The sequence below is a fragment of the Callithrix jacchus genome, chromosome 4, assembly GCF_049354715.1.
Source record: "Callithrix jacchus isolate 240 chromosome 4, calJac240_pri, whole genome shotgun sequence".
Classification (NCBI taxonomy): Eukaryota; Metazoa; Chordata; class Mammalia; order Primates; family Cebidae; genus Callithrix; species Callithrix jacchus.
Window position 1 is genome coordinate 128839294 of NC_133505.1, and position 25787 is coordinate 128865080.

Consider the following 25787-nt stretch of genomic DNA (forward strand, 5'->3'; position numbering starts at 1 on the left):
CACACCATTTATTAAACAGGGAATCCTTTCCCCATTGCTTTTTTTTGTCAGGTTTATCAAAGATTGTATGGTTGTAGATCTGTTGTGTTGCCTCCGATGCCTCTGTTTTGTTCCATTGGTCTATATCTCTGTTTTGGTACCACTACCATGCTGTTTTGATTACTGTAGCCTTGTAGTATAGTTTGAAGTCTGGTAGTGTGATGCCTCCTGCTGTGGTCTTTTTGTTTAGAATTGACTTGGCTACAAGGGCTCTCTTTTGGTTCCATATGCAGTTCATGGTGGTTTTTCCAGTTCTGTGAAGAAAGTCAATGGTAGCTTGATGGGGATAGCATTGATTCTGTAAATTACTTTGGGCAGTATAGCCATTTTCATGATATTGATTCTTCCTAACCATGAACATGGAATGTTTCTCCATCTTTTTGTGTCCTCTCTGATTTCATTGAGCAGTGGTTTGTAGTTTTCCTTGAAGTGGTCCCTTACGTTCTTTTTAAGTTGTATTCCTAGGTATTTTATTCTTTTTGTAGCAATTGTGAATGGCAGTTCGTTCTTGATTTGGCTTTCTTTAAGTCTGTTATTAGTGTATAGGAATGCCTGTGATTTTTGCACATTGATTTTATATCCTGAGACTTTGCTGAAGTTGCTTATCAGTTTCAGGAGTTTTTGGGCTGAGGCGATGGGATCTTCTAGGTATACTATTATGTCGTCTGCAAATAGAGACAATTTGGCTTCCACCCTTCATATTTGAATATCCTTTATTTCTTTTTCTTGCCTGATTGCTCTGGCTAGAACTTCCAGTACTATATTGAATAGGAGTGGTGAGAGAGGGCATCCTTGTCTAGTGCCAAATTTCAAAGGGAATGCTTCCAGATTTTGTCCATTCAGTATGACATTGGCTGTTGGTTTGTCGTAAATAGCTTTTATTACTTTGAGATATATTCCATCGATACCGAGTTTATTGAGGGTTTTTAGAACAAAGCGCTGTTAAATTTTGTCAAATGCCTTTTCTGCGTCAATTGAGATAATCATGTGGTTTTGGTTTTGGTTCTGTTTATGTGGTGAATTACATTTATAGACTTGCGTATGTTGAACCAGCCTTATATCCCCGGGATGAATCCTACTTGATCATGATGGATAAGTTTTTTGATGTGCTGTTGCAATTGGCTTGCCAATATTTTATTGAAGATTTTTGCATCTATGTTCATCATGAATATTGGCCTGAAGTTTTCTTTTCTTGTTGAGGAGTCTTTGCCTGGTTTTGGTATCAGGATGATGTTCGTCTCATAAAATGATTTGGAAAGCATTCCTTCTTTTTGGATTATTTGGAATAGTTTCAGAAGGAATGATACTAGCTCCTCTTTGTTTGTCTGGTGGAATTCAGCTGTGAACCCATCTGGACCTGGGCTTTTTTTGTGTGGTAGGCTCTTAATTGCTGCCTCAACTTCAGACCTTGTTATTGGTCTATTCATAGTTTAGGCTTCCTCCTGGTTTAGGCCTGGGAGGACACAGGTGTCCAGGAATTTATCCATTTCTTCCAGGTTTACTAGTTTATGTGCATAGAGTTGTTTGAAGTATTCTCTGATGATGGTTTGAATTTCTGTGGAATCTGTGGTGATTTCCCCTTTATCATTTTTTATTGCATCTATTTGGTTGTTCTCTTTTTTCTTTTTAATCAATCTGGCTAGTGATCTGTCTATTTTGTTGATCTTTTCAAAAAACCAGCTCTTGGATTTATTGATTTTTTGAAGGGTTTTTCATGTCTCTATCTCCTTCAGTTCAGCTACGATCTTAGTTATTTCTTGTCTTCTGGTAGGTTTTGAGTTTTTTTGATCTTGCTCCTCTAGTTCTTTCAATTTTGATGATAGGGTGTCAATTTTGGATCTCTCCACTCTTCTCATGTGGGCAGTTATTGCTATATATTTTCCTCTGGAGACTGCTTTAAATGTGTCCCAGAGATTCTGGCATGTTGTGTCTTCATTCTCATTGGTTACAAAGAACTTGTTTATTTCTGACTTCATTTCATTGTTTATCCAGTCAACATTCAAGAGCCAGTTGTTCAGTTTCCATGAAACTGTGCGGTTCTGAGTTAGTTTCTGAATTCTGAGTTCTAACTTGATTGCACTATGGTCTGAGAGACTGTTTGTTATGATTTCCATTGTTTTGTATTTGCTGAGGAGTGCTTTACTTCCAATTATGTGGTCAATTTTTGAGTAGGTGTGATGCGGTGCAGAGAAGAATGTATATTCTGTGGATTTGGGGTGGAGAGTTCTGTAAATGTCTATCAGGTTTACTTGTTCCAAGTCTGAGTTCAAGCCCTGGATATCCTTTGTTAATTTTCTGTCTGGTTGATCTGTCTGATATTGACAGTGGAGTGTTAAAGTCTCCCACTATTATTGTGTGGCAGTCTAAGCCTCTTTGTAAGTCATTAAGAACTTCTCTTATATATCTGGGTGCTCCTGTATTGGGTCCATATATATTTAGGATTGTTAGCTCTTCTTGTTATATCGATCCTTTTACCTTTATGTAATGACCTTCTTTGTCTCTTTTGATCTTTGTTGCTTTAAAGTCTATTTTATCAGAGATGAGAATTGCAACACCTGCTTTTTTTTTGCTCTCCATTTGCTTGGTAAATCTTCCTCCATCACTTTATTTTGAGCCTTTGTGTATCCTTGCATGTGAGGTGGGTTTCCTGGATACAGCACACCGATCGGTTTTGTTTTTTTATCCAATTTGTCAGTCTGTGTCTTTTGATTGGTGCATTTGGCCCATTTACATTTAGGGTTAACATTGTTATGTGTGAATTTGATACTGCCATTTTGATGCTAGCTGGCTGTTTTGCCGGTTCGTTGATGCAGATTCTTCATTTTGTTGATGGTCTTTAGCATTTGGTATGTTTTTAGAATGGCTGGTACTGGGTATTTCTTTATATGTGTAGTGCCTCTTTCAGGAGCTCTTGTAAAGCAAGCCTGGTGGTGACAAAATCTCTGAATACTTGCTTGTTTGCAAAGGATTTTATTTTTCCTTCACTTATGAAGCTCAGTTTGGCTGGATATGAAATTCTGGGTTGAAAGTTCTTTTCTTTAAGGATGTTGAATATTGGCCCCCACTCCCTTCTGGCTTGTAGAGTTTCTGCCAAGACATCTGCTGTGAGTCTGATGAGCTTCCCATTGTGGGTGACCTGACCTTTCTCTCTGGCTGCCCTTAGTATTTTCTCCTTCATTTCAACCCTGGTGAATCTGATGATTATGTGCTCTTCTTGCAGAATATCTTTGTGTTGTTCTCTGTATTTCCTGCATTTGAGTGTTGGCCTGCCTTGCTAGGTGGGGGAAATTTTCCTGGATAATATCCTGAAGAGCATTTTCCAGCTTGGATTCATTCTCTTCGTCACATTCTGGTATACCTATCAAACGTAGGTTAGGTCTCTTCACATAGTCCCACATTTCTTGGAGACTTTGTTCATTCCTTTTTGCACTTTTTTCCCAAATCTTGGTTTCTCATTTTATTTCATTGAGTTGATCTTTGACTTCTGATATTCTTTCTTCTGCGTGGTCAATTCAGCTGTTGAAACTTGTGCATGCTTTGCGAAGTTCTCGTGTTGTGTTTTTCAGCTCCTTCAATTCATTCATATTCCTCTCTAAGTTGTCCATTCTTGTTATCATTTTTTTGAATCTTTTTTCAAATCTTTTTTCAAGGTTCTTAGTTTCTTTGCATTGATTTAGAACATGTTCTTTTAGCTCACAGAAGTTTCTCATTATCCACCTTCTGAAGTCTGATTCCGTCATTTGTCACACTCATTCTACATCCTGCTTTGTTCCCTTGCTTGTGAAGAGTTTTGGTCCTTTGTAGGAGGTGAGGTGTTTTGGTTTTGGGTGTTTTCCTCTTTTTTGTGCTGGTTTCTTCCCATCTTCGTGGATTTATCCACCTGTCATCTGAGTCATTGCTGACTTTTCGATTGGGTCTCTGAGTGGACACCCAGATTGTTGATGATGAAGTATTTCTGTTACTTAGTTTTCCTTCTAACAGTCTAGCCCCTCTGCTGTATGACTGCTGAGGTCCACTCCAGGCCCTGCTTGTCTGGGGTACACCTGTAGCAGCTGTGGAACAGTGAGAGATGCTACCAGTTTATTCTTCTGTTATCTTTGTCCCAGAATGATGCCCACCAAATGTCAGTCTTATCAGTCCTTTTTGAGGTGACTCTTTGGATATACAGGGGTCAGGGAGCTACTTGAGGAGATGGTCTGTACTTTATAGGAGCTCATGTGCTGAACTGTGAGCTCCATTGTTCATTTAGAGCTGTTAGACAGGTGTGTTTAAGTCTGCTGCAGCAGAACTTGTAAAACCCCCTTTTTTTTCAGATGCTCTGTCTCGGGGAGTTAGGGCTTTCTTTATGAGTATCCGTTGCACTGTCCTGCCCAGCCAGGAGGCAGTCTAGTCACTATTTGCCTGCTGAGGCTCTGCCCTGCTACCATGGGGTCTGCCCTGCTGCCGTGGGCTCTGCCCTGCTGTCATGGGCTCCGCCCTGTTGCCGTGGTCTCTGCCCTACTGTCATGGGCTCCACCCTGTTGCCGTGGTCTCCACCCTACTGTCATGGGCTCTGCCCTGTTGCCGTGGGCTCTGCCCTGCTGTTGTGGGCTCCGCCCTGCTTTTGTGGGCTCCGCCCTGTTGGCATAGTCTCTCTGTTATGGTGGGTTGCCTCGGCAACGGCAGGTTGTGTCAGCAATGGGAGTGTACCTCAGTAGGGGCGGAATGCCTCGGTAATGGTGGATGCCCCGGTAATGGTGGATGCCCCTCCCCCACCAAGCTGCACCATCCTGGATTCAGCTGTGCTTGCAGTGAAACTCTCAAACCGGAGCATTTCAAATCGCTGTTTTGTTTGTCCCTGTGGGGGTGGGACCCACCAATCCTGATCACCTGGCTCCCTGCCTCAGAGCCCTTTTTCTTTTTTTTCTTTTTTAAGTTGAATGGTTGACTCTCTCCCAGGTGTTTCAGTTGCCTGCTGATAGGGCACCAGGATCTGTGTGATTTCCTGTGCAGTGACCCACTGTGCCAGCTCAAATGTCACTTCCTGGGAATCTCCTGGTCGGGCTCACTGTCCAAGTCCCATTTAATCAGATGGATATGTTAACTGCCCTCCCAAATCTCAGATTGCCAGTTTAACAGGGCACCCAGACCAGTGTGTTTGTGCAGGGTGCCGCTGCACTGTGGTGCCAGCTGAAATGGCCATGCCAGCTGAAAGGGCTGCGCTGGCATCCCATGTCTCTCCTACACCTGGGAATTTTCCCATTCTGTGGGCAACAAAGATCCATCTGGAAATGCAGCTTGGACTCACCCTCTGCACCTTCACTGAGAGCTGCAATCCTGAGTTGTTCCTACCACACCATCTTGGAAAATCTCCCAATAACTCAAAATTTTAAACTTTGAAACATTAAGTAAATAAAAATGCAAAAGTTGAACTAAATCTTAACAAAATTTATAAAATACTTTGCAAATACAACAAAAGCCTATACTTAAGAGAAACGCTGAGTCCACATTGATAAACAAGAATAGATGAAAAATTTTTAAAGAATTGCATAAACATTTCAAAAAAATGTTCAACTGTGTTAAGAAAAATGCAAAATTAATAAAAATGTGATGCTACATTATTTTAACTCACCAAATAAGCAATAAAGATAATAGTCAATGTTTGCAAGAGCTTTACAATATGAGCACTCTCACACCCTGCTGGTGAGAATGACAACTGATAGAGTCTTTCTGAAAAGACCTTGGCAATGTACTTCAAAAGCCAGTGTTTCTACATCTAAAAATTCATAAGGAATAAATAAAATACCAATGTTTGTGTACAAAATGTTTAATACAATATTATAAGAAGACAACAAATGTGGGAAACAAAATCTAACATTAACCAGATGATTAAATACATCTGTATAATGGAATATAATACAGCCAATACAATTATGTTTAAGGTCAGGTGCCATGGCTCATGCCTGTAATCCCAGCAGTTAAAGAAGTTGTGGGAGGACAACTTCAGGCCAGGAGGTTGAGACCAGTCTTGTGAACACAGTGGGACCCTCTCTCTACAAAATATTTAAAAATTAGTCAGGCATGGTGATGCATGCCTGCAGTCCTAACTACTCAGGAGGCTAAGGGGGTACATTGCTTGAGCTCAGAAGTTCAAGGCTGCAGTGAGCCATGATGGCGCAACTGCCTCTGGCCTGGGTTATAGAGGGAGACTCTGTTTCTTAAAAAAAAATTGTATTATGTTAAAATATCTTGAATGAAATGCTAATATTATAATGTACATGGGGAAAAAAATCACAAAATTGGTTGTAAAATAAGAACTAAATTTTTTTTTAAAGAGCCATTTTTTAAAGTTGAAAGGTAGTAAGCCAATGGTTAATTAGCCATCTTTAGACAGTGGACTTATGTATCATTTATTTTTCTGTGATGCTTTATCCTGTTAGTATATTCAATATTTTTCTATTTTAAAAATGTAAGACAAAAGGTCAGAACACACTACTTTTTAGAAGATAAAGAATAATATTATTGAAAAAGTAGAGATTTAGCTTAGTTGATTTTAGAAATCTAACAGTGACAACTGTATAAAATATTTCAGACATACAATGAAAAAGTCACACATCAGATACATAAGGAGTATTGACTATGTGGAGATGGGAGAAGAGAATGGAAATAAAAGGGAATAGAAAATATGAATAAATAAAATATGAAAACAACCTGTTCTAATAGAGTCATCAAATGGCTTCTTTCAATCATTAGCAGCAGATATGCTCCAGGTTTAATTGAGGCAAACAAAACTATGTTGTTAAAATTGTGTGTTATGTTTTGGTTTTATTATTTACTTTTGTAAAGTTAATATCTACTTTTCAAAGTTAAGCCTGTAAACTTCACATAATGAAGCAAAAGACAATGCCATACTCCATTTACAACATGAAAGAGTTTCCAGACTGGTTTCTGCCATGATATGTTTATTCCCATTCTTCCCCTTGTTAATGTTAAACCACAGCAGATCTCCTTATGCAGCTCAACGAAATGTTGAGTCACTTCAAAAGAATAATCAAAAATAGGTCTAAAATATTATTTGTTTATATATAAATTTGCCAGAGAATTTTAAAGTTCTACCAACACTAAATTGGCATACATTAGTTCTTCCAGTTGAAGGACATATCCACTATGGAAATTATTTCAGAATACTGAGGGTTATTTTGAGCTGTATGAATTGAATAGAAACAGTAATGAAATTAACATCATTCCATTTTAAGATAAAGAGCTGTATTTTTATTTCTTTATTCCTAAGTGGAAGTACTACACAATGGCACCTACTTCCAGAAGAATTAATCATATTCATCTTGCAAGTACTAAAAGGCTCCGACAGTTTTGTTAATCAATCACATATCTAAAGTTACACATTTAATGGTAGAATAAATGTATAATCCCTAAAACACCCTTGAATAGTTTAAATTTAAAGAGATCTATACATACATACGTGTGTGTACACACATATATGTGTGCATATATACATATGTATATATACAGATATATACATATGTGTTCCAGAATTTACAATTCTCTTTTATCTTTACTAATAACACTCTTTCTCACAATTCATTAGAAAGGATTCTCATAGGAAAGCAGTCATATAAAAATGATGCTATAAATAACTAGAAATAGAACACGTTGAATGTCATTCAGTCTACTGCATGATTTTCATTCATCCCACACTTCATTTGGACTCTGAGTTTTCGTGCTGATCTTCAGTCTTTCCAAAAACATGTGTAGCTTTGTAAACTGAAAGTCCAAATCAGTGAATACTGAGCTACAGGATTTGCTAGGAATTTGTGCTATATACAAATTAGGAAACTAGATAATCATGTTTGACATGAAAACAACTCAAAACAAAAGTTTAAAAACACAGCAATCCACTATTTGGAAAGAAAACACTGTTCTAGGGTAGGCATTAAATTTCCCCAGAATAATTGAAGCCAGGTAAGAAGTAAAGAATGTTAATTTTATTATTCTTTTTCTAGGACAGTATAATCTGATTAATCTGCTGTATTTATTGGAAATACTAGTTTAAAGACTGTCTTAGACACTGATTTTTGTTACCACATGCTCATTTACTCTTATTTTCTCCATTAAAATGTATTCCTGGCCAGGTGTGGTGGCTCATGCCTGTAATCCAAGCACTTTGGGAGGCCAAGGCAGGAGGATTGCTTGAGCCCAGGAGTTTGAGACCAGCCTGGGCAATGTAATGAGACCCTTTCTCTACAAAATTTAAAAAAAAAATTGCTGGGCATAGTGGTATGTGCCTGTGGTCCTGGTTACTCAGGAAGGCTCGGTTGGGAAGATCACTTTAGCCATGGAGGTAGAGGTGCAATGGGCCATGATTGCGACTCTGCATTCTAGTCAGGGCACAGAGTACGACTCTGTCTCAAAATAAATATATTAATTAATTAAAATTAAAAAAAATTTAAAGTATTCTTGGGACTTATATATTTTTTTCTTTTTGAATTTAGCTTCAACAAATATCGACTTATATTTTTTTCTTCATACATTCAGCTTCAACAAATATCCCTAAGTAAAGTCCCCTCTGAGTAAACCACTTACTCGGAATTTTTTTTAATCCTTTAGATGCTCTCTGTTGTCTATAGAAGTTTAAACTTTTCCAATCTGACACTTAAGGCCTGAACAGGATAGTTCAAACCAAGCCTTCCCCAGTCTTCTACTTACCTACATCTTTTCACTCACATTAAAAAAAAAAAAAAGCCTCACTCATTTTCCTGTCCCTGCCCACATTCAGGTCTGGGTCATTCTGCAAAAGGAGATTAAGGTGGCAGTCTGGGTGAAAAGTGATAGAATAAATGGTGGGAGAAAACAGAATACACAGATTCTGTCTGTCTCAGAAGGTCATTTTGAAAGTAGAAAGCACTTAGGTTTCTTTCTTGGTATATCCTAAGACATAGAAACACAGACTGAGGGGGAGGACTCAAGATGGTGCTGTGAGAAAAACCCAGGATTGGAGCTCTCATTGAATCCACAAAGAGGTGAGTCCGAGCTGCATTTTCAGACTGATCTTTGTTGCCCACAGAACGGGGAAACTCCCAAGTATAAAAAAGACACGGGACGCCAGGCAGTAAGTCTGCCTGGCAAAGCCGGCAGCCGAGGTATGGCGGCGGCCGGCCCTACCCAGCAATCCCCACAGGGCACGCTTCTCCGGGTGCCCTGTTGAACCGGCAACCTGAGACTTGAGAGGGCTGGACTTGAGACTGAACGAGACTTGGACAGTAGGCCAGCCCAGGGGATTGCAGGGACAGAGCGTTCGGGATACACAGTGGGACGAACAAAACCGCGATTTCAAACTATCCCGAGCAGACGGTCCGAGACGCTCTGTGGGGGAGGGGCGTCCACAACTACCGAGGCAACCCACCCCAACTGAGATACACGCCCACTGCTGACTCAGCCAGCCATTGCCGAGGCAACCCGTCCCTACTGAGAAACATGCCCACTGCGGACGCAGCCTCCCGTTGCCAAGGCAACCCATCCCGACTGAGATACACGCCCACTGCTGATGCAGCCTGCTGTTGCCGAGGCAACATGCTACAACGAAGAGACTCCACCGCAGGGCGTGGCGGAGACCACAGCAGAGCCTGCAGGAACAGGGCGAATCACACAACAGCAGGGCGGAGACTCGGCAGGCAAACAGTGGCTAGTCTGCCTCCTAGCTGGGCAGGACACCTCAAAGGACATCGAAAAATAAACCCCGAACACCCCAACACAGAGCATTTGAGGAAAAAAGGGTTTTTTTAATGAGCTCTGTTGCAGCAGAATCAAACATAACAGCCTAACAGCCCTGAATGAACAACAGAGCTCACAGCTCAGCAATTGAGCTCCTAAAAAGAACAGACTGTCTCCTCAGCAGCTCCCTGACCCCTCTATATCCAAAAGACTGACATTTGGCAGGCATCATCCTGGGACAAAGAGAGCAGAAAAAGAAACGGGTAGCATCCCTCACTGCGCCACAGCTGCTAGAGGTGAACCCCAGAGAAGCAGGCCCTGGAGTGGACCTCAGCAGTCGTACAGTGAAGGGGCTAGGCTGGTAGAAGGAAAACCAAGTAACAGAAATACTTCATCATCAACAATCTGGATGTCCACTCAGAGACCCAATCGAAAAGTCAGCAACTATGCAGACGACCAGTGGATAAATCCAGAAACATGGGAAGAAACCAGCGAAAAAAGGAGGAAAACACCCAAAACCAGAACACCTCGCCTCCTAGAAAGGACCAAAACTCCTCACCAGCAAGGGAACAAAGCTGGATGGAGAATGACTGTGACAAAATGATGGAATTAGACTTCAGAAGGTGGATAATGAGAAACTTTTGTGAGCTAAAAGAACATGTATTAAATCAATGCAAAGAAACTAAGGAACTTAAAAAAAGATATGAGGAAATGATAACAAGAATGGATAACTTAGAGAGCAATATGAATGAATTAAAGGAGCTGAAAAACACAATACGAGAACTTCGCGAAGCATGCACAAGTTTCAATAGCCGAATTGACCAAGCAGAAGAAAGAATATCTGAAATCGAAGACCAACTCAATGAAATTAAACGAGAAAAACCAAGATTAGAGAAAAAAGCGCAAAAAGGAATGAACAAAGTCTCCAAGAAATGTGGAACTATGTGAAAAGACCTAACCTACGTTTGATAGGTGTACCAGAAGGGGATGAAGAGAATGAATCCAAGCTGGAAAATACTCTTCAGGACATCATCCAGGAAAACTTCCCCCACCTAGCAAGACAGGCCAACACTCAAATGCAGGAAATACAGAGAACAGCACACAGATATTCTGCAAGAAGAGCAACCCCAAGGCACATAATCGTCAAATTCAACAAGGTTCAAATATAGGAGAAAATACTAAGGGCAGCCAGAGAGAAAGGTCGAGTTACCCACAAAGGGAAGCCCATCAGACTCACAGCAGATCTCTCGGCAGAAACCCTACAAGCCAGAAGAGAGTGGGGGCCAATATTCAACATTCTTAAAGAAAAGAACTTTCAACACAGAATTTCATATCCAGCCAAACTGAGCTTCAGAAGTGAAGGAAAAATAAAATCCTTTGTGAACAAGCAAGTACTCAGAGATTTTGTCACCACCAGGCCTGCTTTACAAGAGCTCCTAAAAGAGGCACTACACATAGAAAGGAACAACCAGTACCAGCCATTCCAAAATCACACTGAATGCTAAAGAGCATCAACATAATGAAGAATCTACAATAACTAACAGGCAAAACAGCCAGCTAGCATCAAAATGGCAGTATCAAATTCACACATAACAATATTAACCCTAAATGTAAATGGACTAAATGCACCAATCAAAAGACACAGACTGGCAAATTGGATAAAAATCCAAAACCCATCAGTGTGCTGTATCCAGGAAACCCATCTCACATGCAAGGATACACAAAGGCTCAAAATAAAGGGATGGAGGAAGATTTACCAAGCAAATGGAGAGCAAAAAAAAGCAGGAGTTGCAATTCTCATCTCTGATAAAATAGATTTTAAAGCAACAAAGATCAAAAGAGACAAAGAAGGCCATTACATACTGGTAAAAGGGTCAATAAAACAAGAAGAGCTAACGATCCTAAACATATATGGACCCAATGCAGGAGCACCCAGATATATAAGGCAAGTTCTTAATGACTTACAAAAGGACTTAGACTCCCACACAATAATAGTGGGAGACTTTAACACTCCACTGTCAATATTAGACAGATCAACCAGACAGAAAATCAACAAGGATATCCAGGGCTTGAACTCAGACCTGGAGCAAGCAAACCTGATAGACATTTACAGAACTCTCCACCCCAAATCCACAGAATACACATTCTTCCCAGCACCACATCACACCTACTCTAAAATTGACCACATAATTGGAAGTAAAGCACTGCTCAACAAATGCAAAACAACTGAAATCATAACAAACAACCTCTCAGACCATAGTGCAATCAAGTTAGAACTCAGAATACAGAAACCAACCCAGAACCGCACAGCTTCATGGAAACTGAACAACTGGCTCTTGAATGTTGACTGGGTAAACAATGAAATGAAGTCAGAAATAAAGAAGTTCTTCGAAACCAATGAGAACAAAGACACAACATGTCAGAACCTCTGGGACACATTTAAAGCAGTCTGTAGAGGAAAGTATATAGCAATAAGTGCCCATATGAGGAGAATGGAGAGATCCAAAACTGACACCCTATCGTCAAAATTGAAAGAGCTAGAGGAGGAAGATCAAAAAAACTCAAAACCCAGCAGAAGACAAGAAATAACTAAGATCAGAGCTGAACTGAAGGAGATTGAGACACGAAAAACCCTTCAAAAAATCAATAAATCCAAGAGCTGGTTTTTTGAAAAGATCAACCACTAGCCAGGTTGATTAAAAAGAAAAGAGAGAACAACCAAATAGATGCAATAAAAAATGATAAAGGGGAAATCACCACAGATTCCACAGAAATTCAAACCATCATCAGAGAATATTACAAACAACTCTATGCACATAAACTAGTAAACCTGGAAGAAATGGATAAATTCCTGGACTTTTGCATCCTCCCAAGCCTAAACCAGGAGGAAGCTGAAACTATGAATAGACCAATAACAAGGTCAGAAGTCGAGGCAGCAATTAAGAGCCTACCACACAAAAAAAGCCCAGGTCCAGACGGGTTCACAGCCGAATTCTACCAGACACACAAAGAGGAGCTGGTACCATTCCTTCTAAAACTATTTCAAACAATCCAAAAAGAGGGAATACTTCCCAAATCATTTTATGAGACCAACATCATTCTGATGCCAAAACCCAGCAGAGACCCAACAAGAAAAGAAAACTTCAGGCCAATATCCATGATGAACATAGATGCAAAAATCTTCAATAAAATATTGGCAAGCCGAATGCAACAGCAAATCAAAAAACTTATTCATCATGATCAAGTAGGATTCATCCCGGGGATGCAAGGCTGGTTCAACATACTCAAGTCTATAAACGTAATTCACCACATAAACAGAACCAAAAACAAAAACCACATGATTATCTCAATTGACGCAGAGAAGGCATTTGACAAAATTCAACAGCCCTTTATGCTAAAAACCCTCAATAAACTCGGTATCGATGGAACATATCTCAAAGTAATAAAAGCTATTTATGACAAACCAACATACTGAATGGGCAAAAACTGGAAGCATTCCCTTTGAAATCTGGCACTAGACAAGGATGCCCTCTTTCACCACTCCTATTCAATATAGTACTCGAAGTTCTAGCCAGAGCAATCAGGCAAGAAAAAGAAATAAAGGGTATTCAGATAGGAAAGGAGGAAGCCAAATTGTCTCTATTTGCAGACGACATGATAGTATACCTAGAAGACCCCATCACCTCAGCCCAAAAACTCCTGAAACTGATGAGCAACTTCAGCAAAGTCTCAGGATATAAAATCAATGTGCAAAAATCACAAGCATTCGTCTACACCAATAGCAGACTTAAAGAAAGCCAAATCAAGAGCGAATTGCTATTCACAATTGCTACAAAAAGAATAAAATACCTTGGAATACAACTCACAAGGAACGTAAGGGACCTCTTCAAGGAGAACTACAAACCACTGCTCAACGAAATCAGAGAGGACACAAACAGATGGAGAAACATTCCATGTTCATGGTTAGGAAGAATTAATATCGTGAAAATGGCTATACTGCCAAAAGTAATTTACAGAATCAATGCTATCCCCATCAAGCTACCATTGACTTTCTTCACAGAACTGGAAAAAACCACCATGAACTTCATACGGAACCAAAAGAGAGCCCGCATAGCCAAGTCAATTCTAAGCAAAAAGAACACAGTGGGGGGCATCACACTACCGGATTTCAAACTATACTACAAGGCTACAGTAATCAAAACAGCATGGTACTGGTACCAAAACAGAGATATAGACCAAAGGAACAAAACAGAGGCACCGGAGGCAACTCAACATACATACAACTATACAATCTTTGATAAACCTTACAAAAACAAGCAAGGGGGAAAGGTTTCCCTGTTTAACAAATGGTGTTGAGAAAACTGGCTAGCCATGTGCAGAAAGCAGAAACTGGACCCCTTCCTGACACCTTACACTAAAATTAACTCCAGATGGATTAAAGACATAAACATAAGACTTGTCACGATAAAAACCTTAGAAGGAAATCTAGGCAAAACTATCCAGGAAATAGGAGTAGGCAAGGACTTGATGAACAAAACACCAAAAGCATTGGCAACAAAAGCCAAAATAGACAAATGGGACCTAATGAAACTCCACAGCTTCTGCACGGCAAAAGAAACAGTCACTAGAGTGGATCGGCAACCAACAGAATGGGAAAAAATGTTTGCAGTTTACCCATCTGACAAAGGGCTGATATCCAGAATTTACAAAGAACTGAAACGGATTTACAGGAAAAAAACAAACAAGCCCATTCAAAAGTGGGCAAAGGATATGAACAGATACTTTACGAAAGAAGACATATATGAGGCCAACAATCATATGAAAAAATGTTTATCGTCACTGGTCATCAGAGAGATGCAAATCAAAACCACATTGAGATACCATCTCACGCCAGTTAGAATGGCATTCATTAAAAAATCTGGAGACAACAGATGCTGGAGAGGATGTGGAGAAAAAGGAACACTTTTACACTGTTGGTGGGAGTGTAAATTAGTTCAACCATTGTGGAAGACAGTGTGGCGATTCCTCAAGGCCTTAGAAATAGAAATTCCATTTGACCCAGCAATCCCATTACTGGGTATATATCCAAAAGACTATAAATCGTTCTAGTATAAGGACACATGTACACGAATGTTCATTGCAGCACTGTTTACAATAGCAAAGACCTGGAATCAACCCAAATGCCCATTGATAATAGACTGGATTGGAAAAATGTGGCACATATACACCATGGAATATTATGCAGCAATCAGAAATGATGAGATTGTGTCATTTGTAGGGACATGGATGAATCTGGAGAACGTCATCCTCAGCAAACTGACACAAGAACAGAAAATGAAACACCGCATATTCTCACTCATAGGTGGGTGATGAAAAATGAGAACACATGGACACAGAAAGGGGAGTACTAAACACTGGGGTCTATTGGGGGGAAAAGGGGAGGGCCAGTGGGAGGGGGAGGTGGGGAGGGTTAGCCTGGGGAGAAATGCCAAATGTGAGTGAAGGGGAGAAGGAAAGAAAAGCACACTGCCATGTGTGTTTCTATGCAACTGTCTTGCATGCTCTGCTCATTTACCCCAAAACCTAAAATCCAATAAAAAATTAAAAAAAAAAAAAGAAACACAGACTGTGAGGGAGAAAAGAGGGAAAACTAAAAAAATGGTATCACTGTCTGGTACTATTATTTGAATGCCTCAGTTTAATGTACATTTTAATCTCCTTAGAATGGGAACATTTTTTAATATCTTTTCTTTATATACATACATTTATATACCACATGATAGGCACCCAGAAGTCATTTAATATCTGTTGAATTAATAAGCATTAATTTTTCCTTGATTGTCATTTTATTAACATCTCCTTTTGTTTAAAAAATGTCTACGAATGTTCACATTTATGATTAAATATTTATTACAATTCAAATGGAAAAAATTAAGAATTCTAATAATATCAAATGTTGGAGAGGATAAGGTTCAACTGTAACACTAATATAACATGGGGAAGAGGGGAAATTAGAACAATTTGGAAAATAGTCTGGCATTACATGGTAAAGCAGAACTTGTGCATATCCAATAACCCAGGACTCCTACAGATATTATATATATATGCTTGAGAGACTTTCACATGTGCTCCAAAATGAGGACTTAATATATATATTCAGTTTTAATACATACACAAACACACACACACACACACACACACACACACACACACGGTTTGGAGGCCCTACCTTAGAGAGCTAGCAGTGTTAATAATTAAGAGCAACATATAATAGTGGGAGATTGATTAAGGATTATAATGAATTTACAAGAAGCATTACTCATTTTTATTGCATTGCCTTTTTTTCCCCATCAAAGTATTCTGAGCAATAAACTTAGTACATCCAACATATGGGAAAAATTAGAAAGAAAAGTCTAATATTTCACATTGTCATACACAGAACAATCACTTTGTTTAAGCAGATCACTGGCTTTGTCCTCAAATTTACTAGGGACAATTGGGGGTGGAGGGAGTTATAACAAACCTCAATTCAAGGGTTTTTGTTTAGTTTTGCTACATTTTGCAGCAATTTGGTAACTTTTTCAGAACTTATTTTAATTATGATACAAAATTTGATTCAATATGAAGGCCATTAGAAACTGCAATGTTCCTAAAACACACATGGAGCCTGTTTTATCTGCTTCCTTTCAAGAGATGTTTTCTGTCACGAAGCTATAGTATCCATTTTCTTCACTCTTTGAATGTCTTAAAACATGAACTATCATATCTGTCAGACTCTTTTTCTGAATCCACACATCTCCCTTAGAAAATCATCCTATTCAAGAGGTAATGTTTACATTATTGCATCACATCAAAAGTAAAGCTATGTCTTTGAATAACAGTATAACATCTCTAATGGCAATAATTCACCTATTTGTAAATTTAAAATATCAATTTTTATTATAAGTTCTGTGTCCCCACATTTGTGATGACATGTCTTATTTGTCATCACAAAATTTTTCTGCTCCTAAAAATAACAGATAGGAGTGAGTGATTGAGCAAAATATTTTTCCAACAATATAATCTACTGGAATTATTAAAAATTAAAGAAAATTCAAATACAATTCTGCTTCATTAGCATCTTTAATGTTGTTTTACTTATTTACTATAAAAGATAAATCAATAAGATAATTCCATTGCATAGAAAGTTAGCAACTAGGAGTTAACTATAAATTTCTGAATCTTCTAAATGTCTTGAAAAGTCCTATTTTTTCCAGTATCTGTTGTGCTGGTTCCTTCAACTTCTGTCACTTTGTCTCATTCAACTTGACAAAAGTAAACTAAAGCGATATTAACCCCACAGAATTTAAGAAATGCCAAGTCAATAAATACTTTCTAAATAATATAACATATTAAAAACAAAAATTTGCCTGCCTAGGCCCTAACATGCTTGAGTTTCTTAAAGGAATTCCATTATGCTATAAAGACTGCTTTCCCCAGCATCCCTGACCAATGGTCATTTAGCCTCTCATAACAGAAATGCTTCCTCACCAAGAGAAGTCAATTTTATCATTAGACACTGCTGCTGGTCAGAAAATGCTTATGTTAAAACACAATTTACCACTTTGTAGCTTTCCTACATTTTCTCTGTATCAGTCTATTAGAACAACAAGCCTGTCCTTAAGATTGCATAAAGGTTTCAAAACAGTATCTGTTTTACACATTCCCTTTTACTGCTTTATTTCACTATAACATTCCCCAGAAGATAGTTTCCAGTTTTTTTCTAACAGAGTTTTCAGTCTTTTCTCCTACATAGCATTTTGTCAATGTAACTTTAAAAATATTGCAACCAGAAGCAAATGTAATATTTTGGGTATAAACCATCTTAAACTTTAGACTTTTATTACTACAACCTGACGTAATTATATATTTTACATAATTCAAGCATTATTCTTTCAGTAAACATTTACCAAGTACTTACTAAATTCTGGGTTTTAGGCTGATCCTTGGGGATTCAAAATCAAGAAAGTCTTATCTCTTGCCTTCATGTAACCACACTACACTATTAGCTCATGGAAAATATGTACTCAGTTAAAATTTCAGCTCCTCTTTTTTTTTTTTTTTTTTTTTTTTTTTTGAGACAGAGTCTCAGTCTGTCACCCAGGCTGGAGTGGAGTGGCACAATCTCGGCTCACTGCAACCTCTGCCTCCTAGGTTCAAGCGATTCTCCTGCCTCAGCCTCCTGAGTAACTGTGACTGCAGGCATGTGCCACCACATTTGGCTAATTTTTGTATTTTTAGTAGAGATGGGGTTTCACCAAGTTGGCCAGGCTGGTCTCAAACTCCTGACCCCAGGTGATCCACCCACCTCAGCCTTCCAAAGTGTTGGGATTATAGGCATGAGCCACCACACCCAGCCTCATCTCTTTGTTTTTCTACAAGCAGATCACTACCTCTGTCTACTGATACGTAGAGAAATTTACCTCCACCACTGGTAACAGTCACCATGACTTTAATCACAGATTACAAAGTAATCCTAATTACTGTTAAGAATGATATTTTTTAATTCTGCTTTCCATATTTTATTTCATTTGCTATCTCTTGAAATTTGTCTGAAAGTTAGGGGAAAAATGTTATTTCACTTTTTAAAATTGCTTTTATAAAAACAAGAAGCATTGAGTGAAGGACAAGAACCTATAGTGAGCTTTCCACCTCTCTAGTAACTCATCATGCAACATGCCTTCAGTACAATGTTTTTAACCAGATCAGAATTGATCAGTTCTATCATTCACCCTACATTTTATCAGTTTATTCACAAATCATATCCAGTGCTTTACTATGCATATCAACTGCTTTGCTCAAGTTAAGATACATTATATGCATATTTTCCTGATTTACCATATTAATATTATAAAAGGATATAGAGTTTATTATGCTTAGTTCTCAGAGAACCCATTTTGAAGCCTTTTGATGTCACAGCTCTCCAAAGTTCTTCTAAGTGCTCAAGTATTTTTATTACTCTATTCTACAATTTTGCTGGAGATTAAGATTATGTTTTCGAGTCTGTTGTTCCCAAGGCCCCTCTTTTCATCTTCTGGAAGTTTAACAGTTCATTGTCTGTAGTGTTGTTTTTCCTCTCTTCCCAAAAAGTAACAAGAAAATTACAATTTTTTATTAGAACCAGAAGGTCACTAAAACCAAATGAAGACATGGGCTTGCAGCAAGAGCAAAATGGCTGAGAGGAGGCTGCTGCTACATCTTGCATTCTGAGGTTTTCAAGTTTCTTTCAGTTACCATACAATTTCCTCACATGAAAACGTAGTGGTAATCCAGTAACAGCAGCAGAAACAATTGAAGTGTGTAATTTCTTCTCTGGTTGAAGAAAGTGAATAGAGCCCTTTTTCATACTTCAATATCCATATGAGTCTTACCTGAAGATTTTTAAACTGCAGATACCACATCAGTAGGTCTGTGGTAGGACCCAACATTCTACCTTACTAATAAGTTCCTGGGTTCCTATGGCCCATGCTCTGAAAGATGGTCCACACTTTGTGTGGCAGGTCTTGGGACATCCTCATAGTGTCCCTAGGGATACCCAAAGAAGCATTCTTCATGTAGCCCTAGCATTTCCACCTGTTTTATCTAACGCCATATTATTACCTTCTTCTCTTGTAGGCATAAATATGCCCTGCCCCAAAGGTGTCTATATCCTAAGCTCTGGAACATATGAATACAATAGAGTACATGGCAAAAGGAAACTAAGTTTCAGATGGAATTAAGGTTTCTAACTAACTGATCATGAATAGCTAAATTATGCTGAATTATCAAGGTTGATCCAATGTAATCACAAGAATGAGACGGAGTCTTGCTCTGTCGCTCAGGCTAGAGTGCAGTGGTGCAATCTCGGCTCACTGGAACCTCCACCTCCTGGGTTCAAGTGATTCTCCTGCCTCAGCCTCCCAAGCAGCTGGGATTGCAGGCACCCACCACCGCGCCTGGCGAATTTTTGTATTTTTTAGTAGAGACAGGATTTCACCATCTTGGCCAGGCTGATCTCTAACTCCTGACCTCGTGATCCACCCACCTTGGCCTCCCAAAGTGATGGGATTACAGGCATGAGCCACCTCACCCAGCCAACAAAAATACTTTTTTAAGTGGAAGAAGGAATCCGAGAAACAAAGACATGTGATTCTTGAGGAATGGTGGCAAAGATACAGTACTGCTGGCTTCACAGATAGAGAATGGGGGCCAGGAGCTTCTCAAAGCTGGAAAAAGAAAGAATAAATCCATCTTCTCCTAGACCCTCCAAAAATAACAATGTAGCCCTGCTGACATCTTGATTTCAGCACAGTGCGATTGATGTCAGATTTCTAATTTTCAGAACTGTAAGATAATACATTTGTGTTTTAAGCCAATAAATGTGTGATAATTTGTTATAGCAGCAATAGAAAAATACATCCTCTTTACCATGTTTTTCACTGAACAACTAAAGAGTCAACTCTAATGGTCTATATAATATGACTTTCTTTTTGAAAAACAGAAAATATCTGGATGAAGCTGTTGTCCCTCTCTGAGTTGCTACTTCATTTTCAAGCTCATTTGTATAGATACTACAAGGGATCTCATTTTATGTAGAAGTCAGTGATTTGTATGTATGATGATACAATAGACTTTATTGTACTAAGTCAATAACTGGATTTTTTTTTAAGCACTCAAAATTGTTATGCTGGTTTTAGAACAAGATTCACTGCTCAAACTAATTACCTGGAGTCAATTTTTAGTGTAACCTTTTGTTGTTTTTAGTGTTAAAAACTTATTGCTTTAAAAAAAGAATTAAAAATCCATAAAATGATTTTTGGTTAGAATTTTTCTCCTTGTGGTATTTAAAGAAAGCTTTGCCACATTTACCACCAAATAAGTTTCAATTTCAGCATAATAACCTTTCCATAAATTCTAAATTAGTTGGAATTTTGGTTGGAAGAAACCAGCAAAAGTGCTAAAATGGAAAGCATCAGGAATTCGATAGGCCTCTTATATGAACAATTTTTAACCTCACAGAGACTGTAGGGAGGGGCTAATATCAATAAAATTAAAACCTTCTGGGATTTCACGTCTTTAAACAATTGAAGCTGTGTTGTGCAACAGTTTAGCCAAGGAAATTACCTTAAAATAAATGCAGGCATTTGATGACATAGCAAGTAATGTAATTGCTAATGTGATGTAAAAAAAGAATATAAGTGAAATATAACATCACAAAACCTGTGGATGAGTTTCATATGTTCAGATACAGTGGTGTCTTCTTTATGTATCATTCAATAACCCGTATGTGAGAAAGTTGCTTTCTGGTGGCATCAGGGCTAATTCTCAATGTGAGATGTGGGATTACAAGGCATATCACAGTGTCTTCCATCTCCCACTAGGAGTGAGGATTGAGGGAAGGGATGGGAGGGATCAGGATAAGAAAAGCATCAGGGAGGCCCTCAAGGGAAAGATCAGGGAAGGGCTCCAGCATAGAAATAAGGCAGAACAGATGGAGCAAGAAGCACACATCAGGATTCAAAGTTGCAAATAGAAGATACCAACCTGGTTTTAGGAAAAAGAGAAATGACTAAGAAGTTACTGGGGTTGCTCACAGTTCTCTGAATTGGAGAACAGGTGGAAATGAGGGCAAAAAAAAACATGGCCAACCCACAAAACCCATCCAGAGACGTCACCACTGCTTTCACCACTAACTGCTGGATATCTTGGGTTGCTGTGCCATTGCTTCTGGCACTAAACATTGAAAGCCACAGCTGTCTCGAGAAACTCAGTATTACTGCCACTTCTGCTGCCACTACTCAGCACCAAAATGGACTTTCTCCAGGGCAAGTACCTTTGAATCAGTAGATTTTTATTTAAAGTTGGAAGAAAATGTTTTCATCTAATTATTTAAAGAAAGTCATGTGCCCACATCCTTGACGAGAAGTACCTCGGGAAAACAAATACCAAGCATTTTCTGCCTCTTTTATGCATGACAGGCTCTGTCTCTCACCATGATTAATTATGTAGCCAATTCCAGGAATATAAGAAGGGGTTTCTGATGTTGTTCAACCCCTCCAAAAAAGCAAATATCCATTTCAAGCAACCTGAATTTAATGAAAGTGAGTGTATAATTCAGTTAGTGTTGATTTTATTCAAATAAGTATCAAATATTTTGATGTAACAAAAGAAAGCCTCTTTCTGCATTTCCACTAACTGCCCCTCAGAATCACTGCCTACAGTTCAGGAAAATCACCTGATAACTCTGGAAATTATACCAATATGTCAACCCCAGAGATGCCAGAGGGTAAAACATTAAATAAAATATAATAGCAATTATACTTACTGAAAATTAGCCACCAACCCTATTCATATTTCATTTTGTCAGGGCATAAACTGAAGTTATATTAAATATCTAGCTTTATGGCAAGAAATAAAAAATAGATTATTGATTAATTATACATTATCTTAAGAATTCAATTTTGGTGCATTTGTCCTATCCATTTAACAATAATATATGAAAATATCTCACCAAAATAGAACTCATACAATGCACTAAACATGTGCTAATTACTTACACAATTATTCTATTCCATCTTTATCTACAATTTTCTGAGGAGATGAAGTAACTGCGGTAAGAGACTCGCCAGGGTTTCCACAAAAATGGCATAGCTAAGGCCCCACTCCCATATATCTTCACTTCAAGTTTCAACTCTGCCTAATTCCAAAGCCCGACTCTCATCAAAAAATGCCATAGACTCGCCAATGGTAGACTGCATAAAGAAAATGTCGTATATATGCACCAGGGAATACTATGCAGCCACAAAAGAGAATGAAATCACACTCTTTGCAGAAACAGAGATGAAGCTGGAGTCCATTATTGTAAGTGAATTAATGCAAAAATAGAAAATTAAATGCTGCATATTCTCATAAGTGGGTACACATGGACATAACGATGGGACATAACAGTGCATACACATGGACATAACTCCAAAAAGGGGCATGATGGAGGGGGGAAAGTGTTGAAAATCTACTATTTGGTACCATGTTTACAATCTAGGTGATGGGTTTGCTAGAAGCCCAAACCCCACCATTACACGACTGACCTGTGTAACAAACCTGCACATGCAAGCTGAATCTAAAAAACAAAAACAAAAAAATTACCATAGAGGAAATTTAGGGAAGTTTACCATTCCGTTTTTGTTTGGTACCTCACTTACTCCTCGTTGTTAAAATGAACTATATCAAAATGATAGCACCAAAACCTGAATTGTGACCGTAAGTATTTATGCAATCAGGGACCCCCTCTGAGCTGTGCAAGGCCTTGGGAAAATATTTTTGCAAAACCCCTATCTACATAAATCATTTGGCTTTTAAATATGCTACAAAATTTGTGGGTCCCTACAAAGATTAGTGACTTTTTGATAAAGATTTGGAATAACAGGTACTGAGCTGTTATATTGTCCAATAAGTTCATGGGAAGATTCTTCATAATGTCCATGTGCCATCTCTTCCTGTTCAGGTCTCAGAACCACAGCTATGTGTTCTTTATTGTCAAATGTTCTAATTTTATATTTCTCACCGAAAGACTGCATTATCACAAGGCCATGGTTTTCAGAGTCCATTTATATGAAAACAACACATGTCTTCTTGCTTCTGCAGCTTCCTTAATAACAGTTACCTAATATAGTTAAATTATTACTCACAATGCTGAATTATACCTCATGCTGCTGTGGTTATTTGCTTCCAATAATTCTTTCAAAGGTTGCTAATATTTTTCTCAAAGAATGATGATGACCACAAATGCATCTTATCCAGAGCATGCAGGAAATGTGAGCAATAATTCATTTTTTGGTCATGGGAAATTTATTGTTCAGAATTTTACAGTGTAAAAGTAGGATAACACATCTTATAACAATGTTGACCAAGTTCCTGCCCTCCACACATCACCCTTTCAGGGAGGATAGGCAAGAGACCCATGGGTGACACAAGAAGAATGGTTCCATTTATGTAAGGAATATGCATCCCTTTACCCCACCTGGCTCAGGACCAACTCAAGAGAAGCCCACTGACATTGTATAGAAAGGGTCTCAATATTTTTGAGGATTGTCTAACACAGAACAAGGAGCCTGAGGAGCAGTTGGGGTAGCCATACTGGTGTCATGGCAGGGATGGAGAGGTATACACCATGCCAGCAATTCCACCTTGCACACAAGTGTCAAGCTGTACTATGCACAACAAGAAGTTGTTTGGTTTCATAAATGTTTTGTTTGTTGATGCCTCTCTGTATCATTATTCCTGACTTAAAATAGGTTCTCTAAAGAGAATCCTAAGTATAAGGAGTTCTGGAAGTCACAAATTCTCTGTAAATGCATCTCCAATCTTAGTGAATCTGAACGCATTATTATTACTGTTTTCCCTAGTTCTATTGACCCCCAGTTTGTATATCCTGCTTCTCCTGTTAAATTATATTTAAAATTTAGCTGCTGGCTAATATCATACAATGGTCAATATTTTGATAAATGACTGTATGATGCTGCCTCAGAGCAAATTATTGGTTAAGCAAACAATTGGATCAAATACAAAAATCAAGAAACACTATCTAGTAAGTATTTGCTGAGTAATCCTGTCTGTGGCTGGACAAGTATATAAGCCAGCTGAAATCTGTTTTAATCTGTTCTCCAAGATATAAATTGGTAGTTTGACCCTATATTTTTGTCATTTTTTTGTGTTGCTACTCTCTGTAATCAAAGCATTCTATGACAAAAATCACTGGAAAAAAATAATGTCTATTGGAAACTATTCAGACCAAATCATGGAGGAATGAAAAGAGACTTATTTAAGTATAGAGTTAGTAATGTTGAAAGGCTTTTATTTTTATTGTCTCTTATGTTTATAGCCAAAACTATGTTTAGCACAATACACTGAATTTTGCGCAGTGTGTTTTATGTTGTCTTTTTTTCCTACAGAACAATACAGTTAATGTTTTATCAGAAATTTATCATTAGCCTTTTTCAAGATGCAATTTTTTTCTTAAGTAACAGAATTTATCTAGCCAAAGTCAACCCTGATTTAATAAGGAAAAACATGAAAAGTAAAACAGGATCTACTTAACAAATTTAGATAGCAAGGTTTGCGATTCCTTAAAGGGAAGGGTAGGTGAGAGGCTATGCATAGCTCACACTGTGAGATACTTTCTGTAATTAAATGCTTATTTATATACCATTACAGATAGCTGAAGCATATGAGGAAAAAGTCAGAAGTATTTCCAACAAAAATTCTTTTAATTTTTTATACAGGCCAAGCTCTTCATCGTTGAGCAATAGTTTGTATAGAAAAGTGTCCTAAATTCTTTAAACAGTGCACTTCTTAGCTGCTCCAAGTAATACATCTTGTCCTTGTACGTGAGAAAGTGTTTAGTAAAACCAGATGGCCAACTGTTTTCCTGTCTTGAAGCACTTAAAACTGGCAAGAGTAGATTTAAGGTCAAAAAAGTTACATTTCCTAACAAAATGAACAGACACTTGAAAACTCAAGTACCTCCATAATTAGATTATTTTAGTTATTCTCCACCCAACTCTTATTAAGTCACAGTTTGTTATCTGAAAAATATTATTCTAACACACATTGAGCTCGAATCTCCTCTATCCCTACTTTTGTTGAAAGTCTATACAAGATCTACACTATCATTTCAAGCACTAAAAAACCAATGAGGAAATAAAAGTAGATTCTCAACCCTATGTTTAATCAACTCATATTTATTATTGGATATCCTGAATATCAAATTTGAGTATTCAACTCAGAAAGATCCATTTACGTGCCAGGTCCCAGCTCAACTATAAAATCTGTACACAAAGATAAGCTGATGCTCTAGGCCAGTGCTTCCCAAAAGAATCACCTAGAGATCTAGTAATATGAGGAGTGGGGCCTAAGGATCTGCACTTCTGATAAGTTCCCAGACCATCTCGAAACTGCTAGACTGTGGGTCATGTTGCACAAAAAGCTTCCAGAGCTAGACAATGCTCAGAACTCAACTGCTTCTA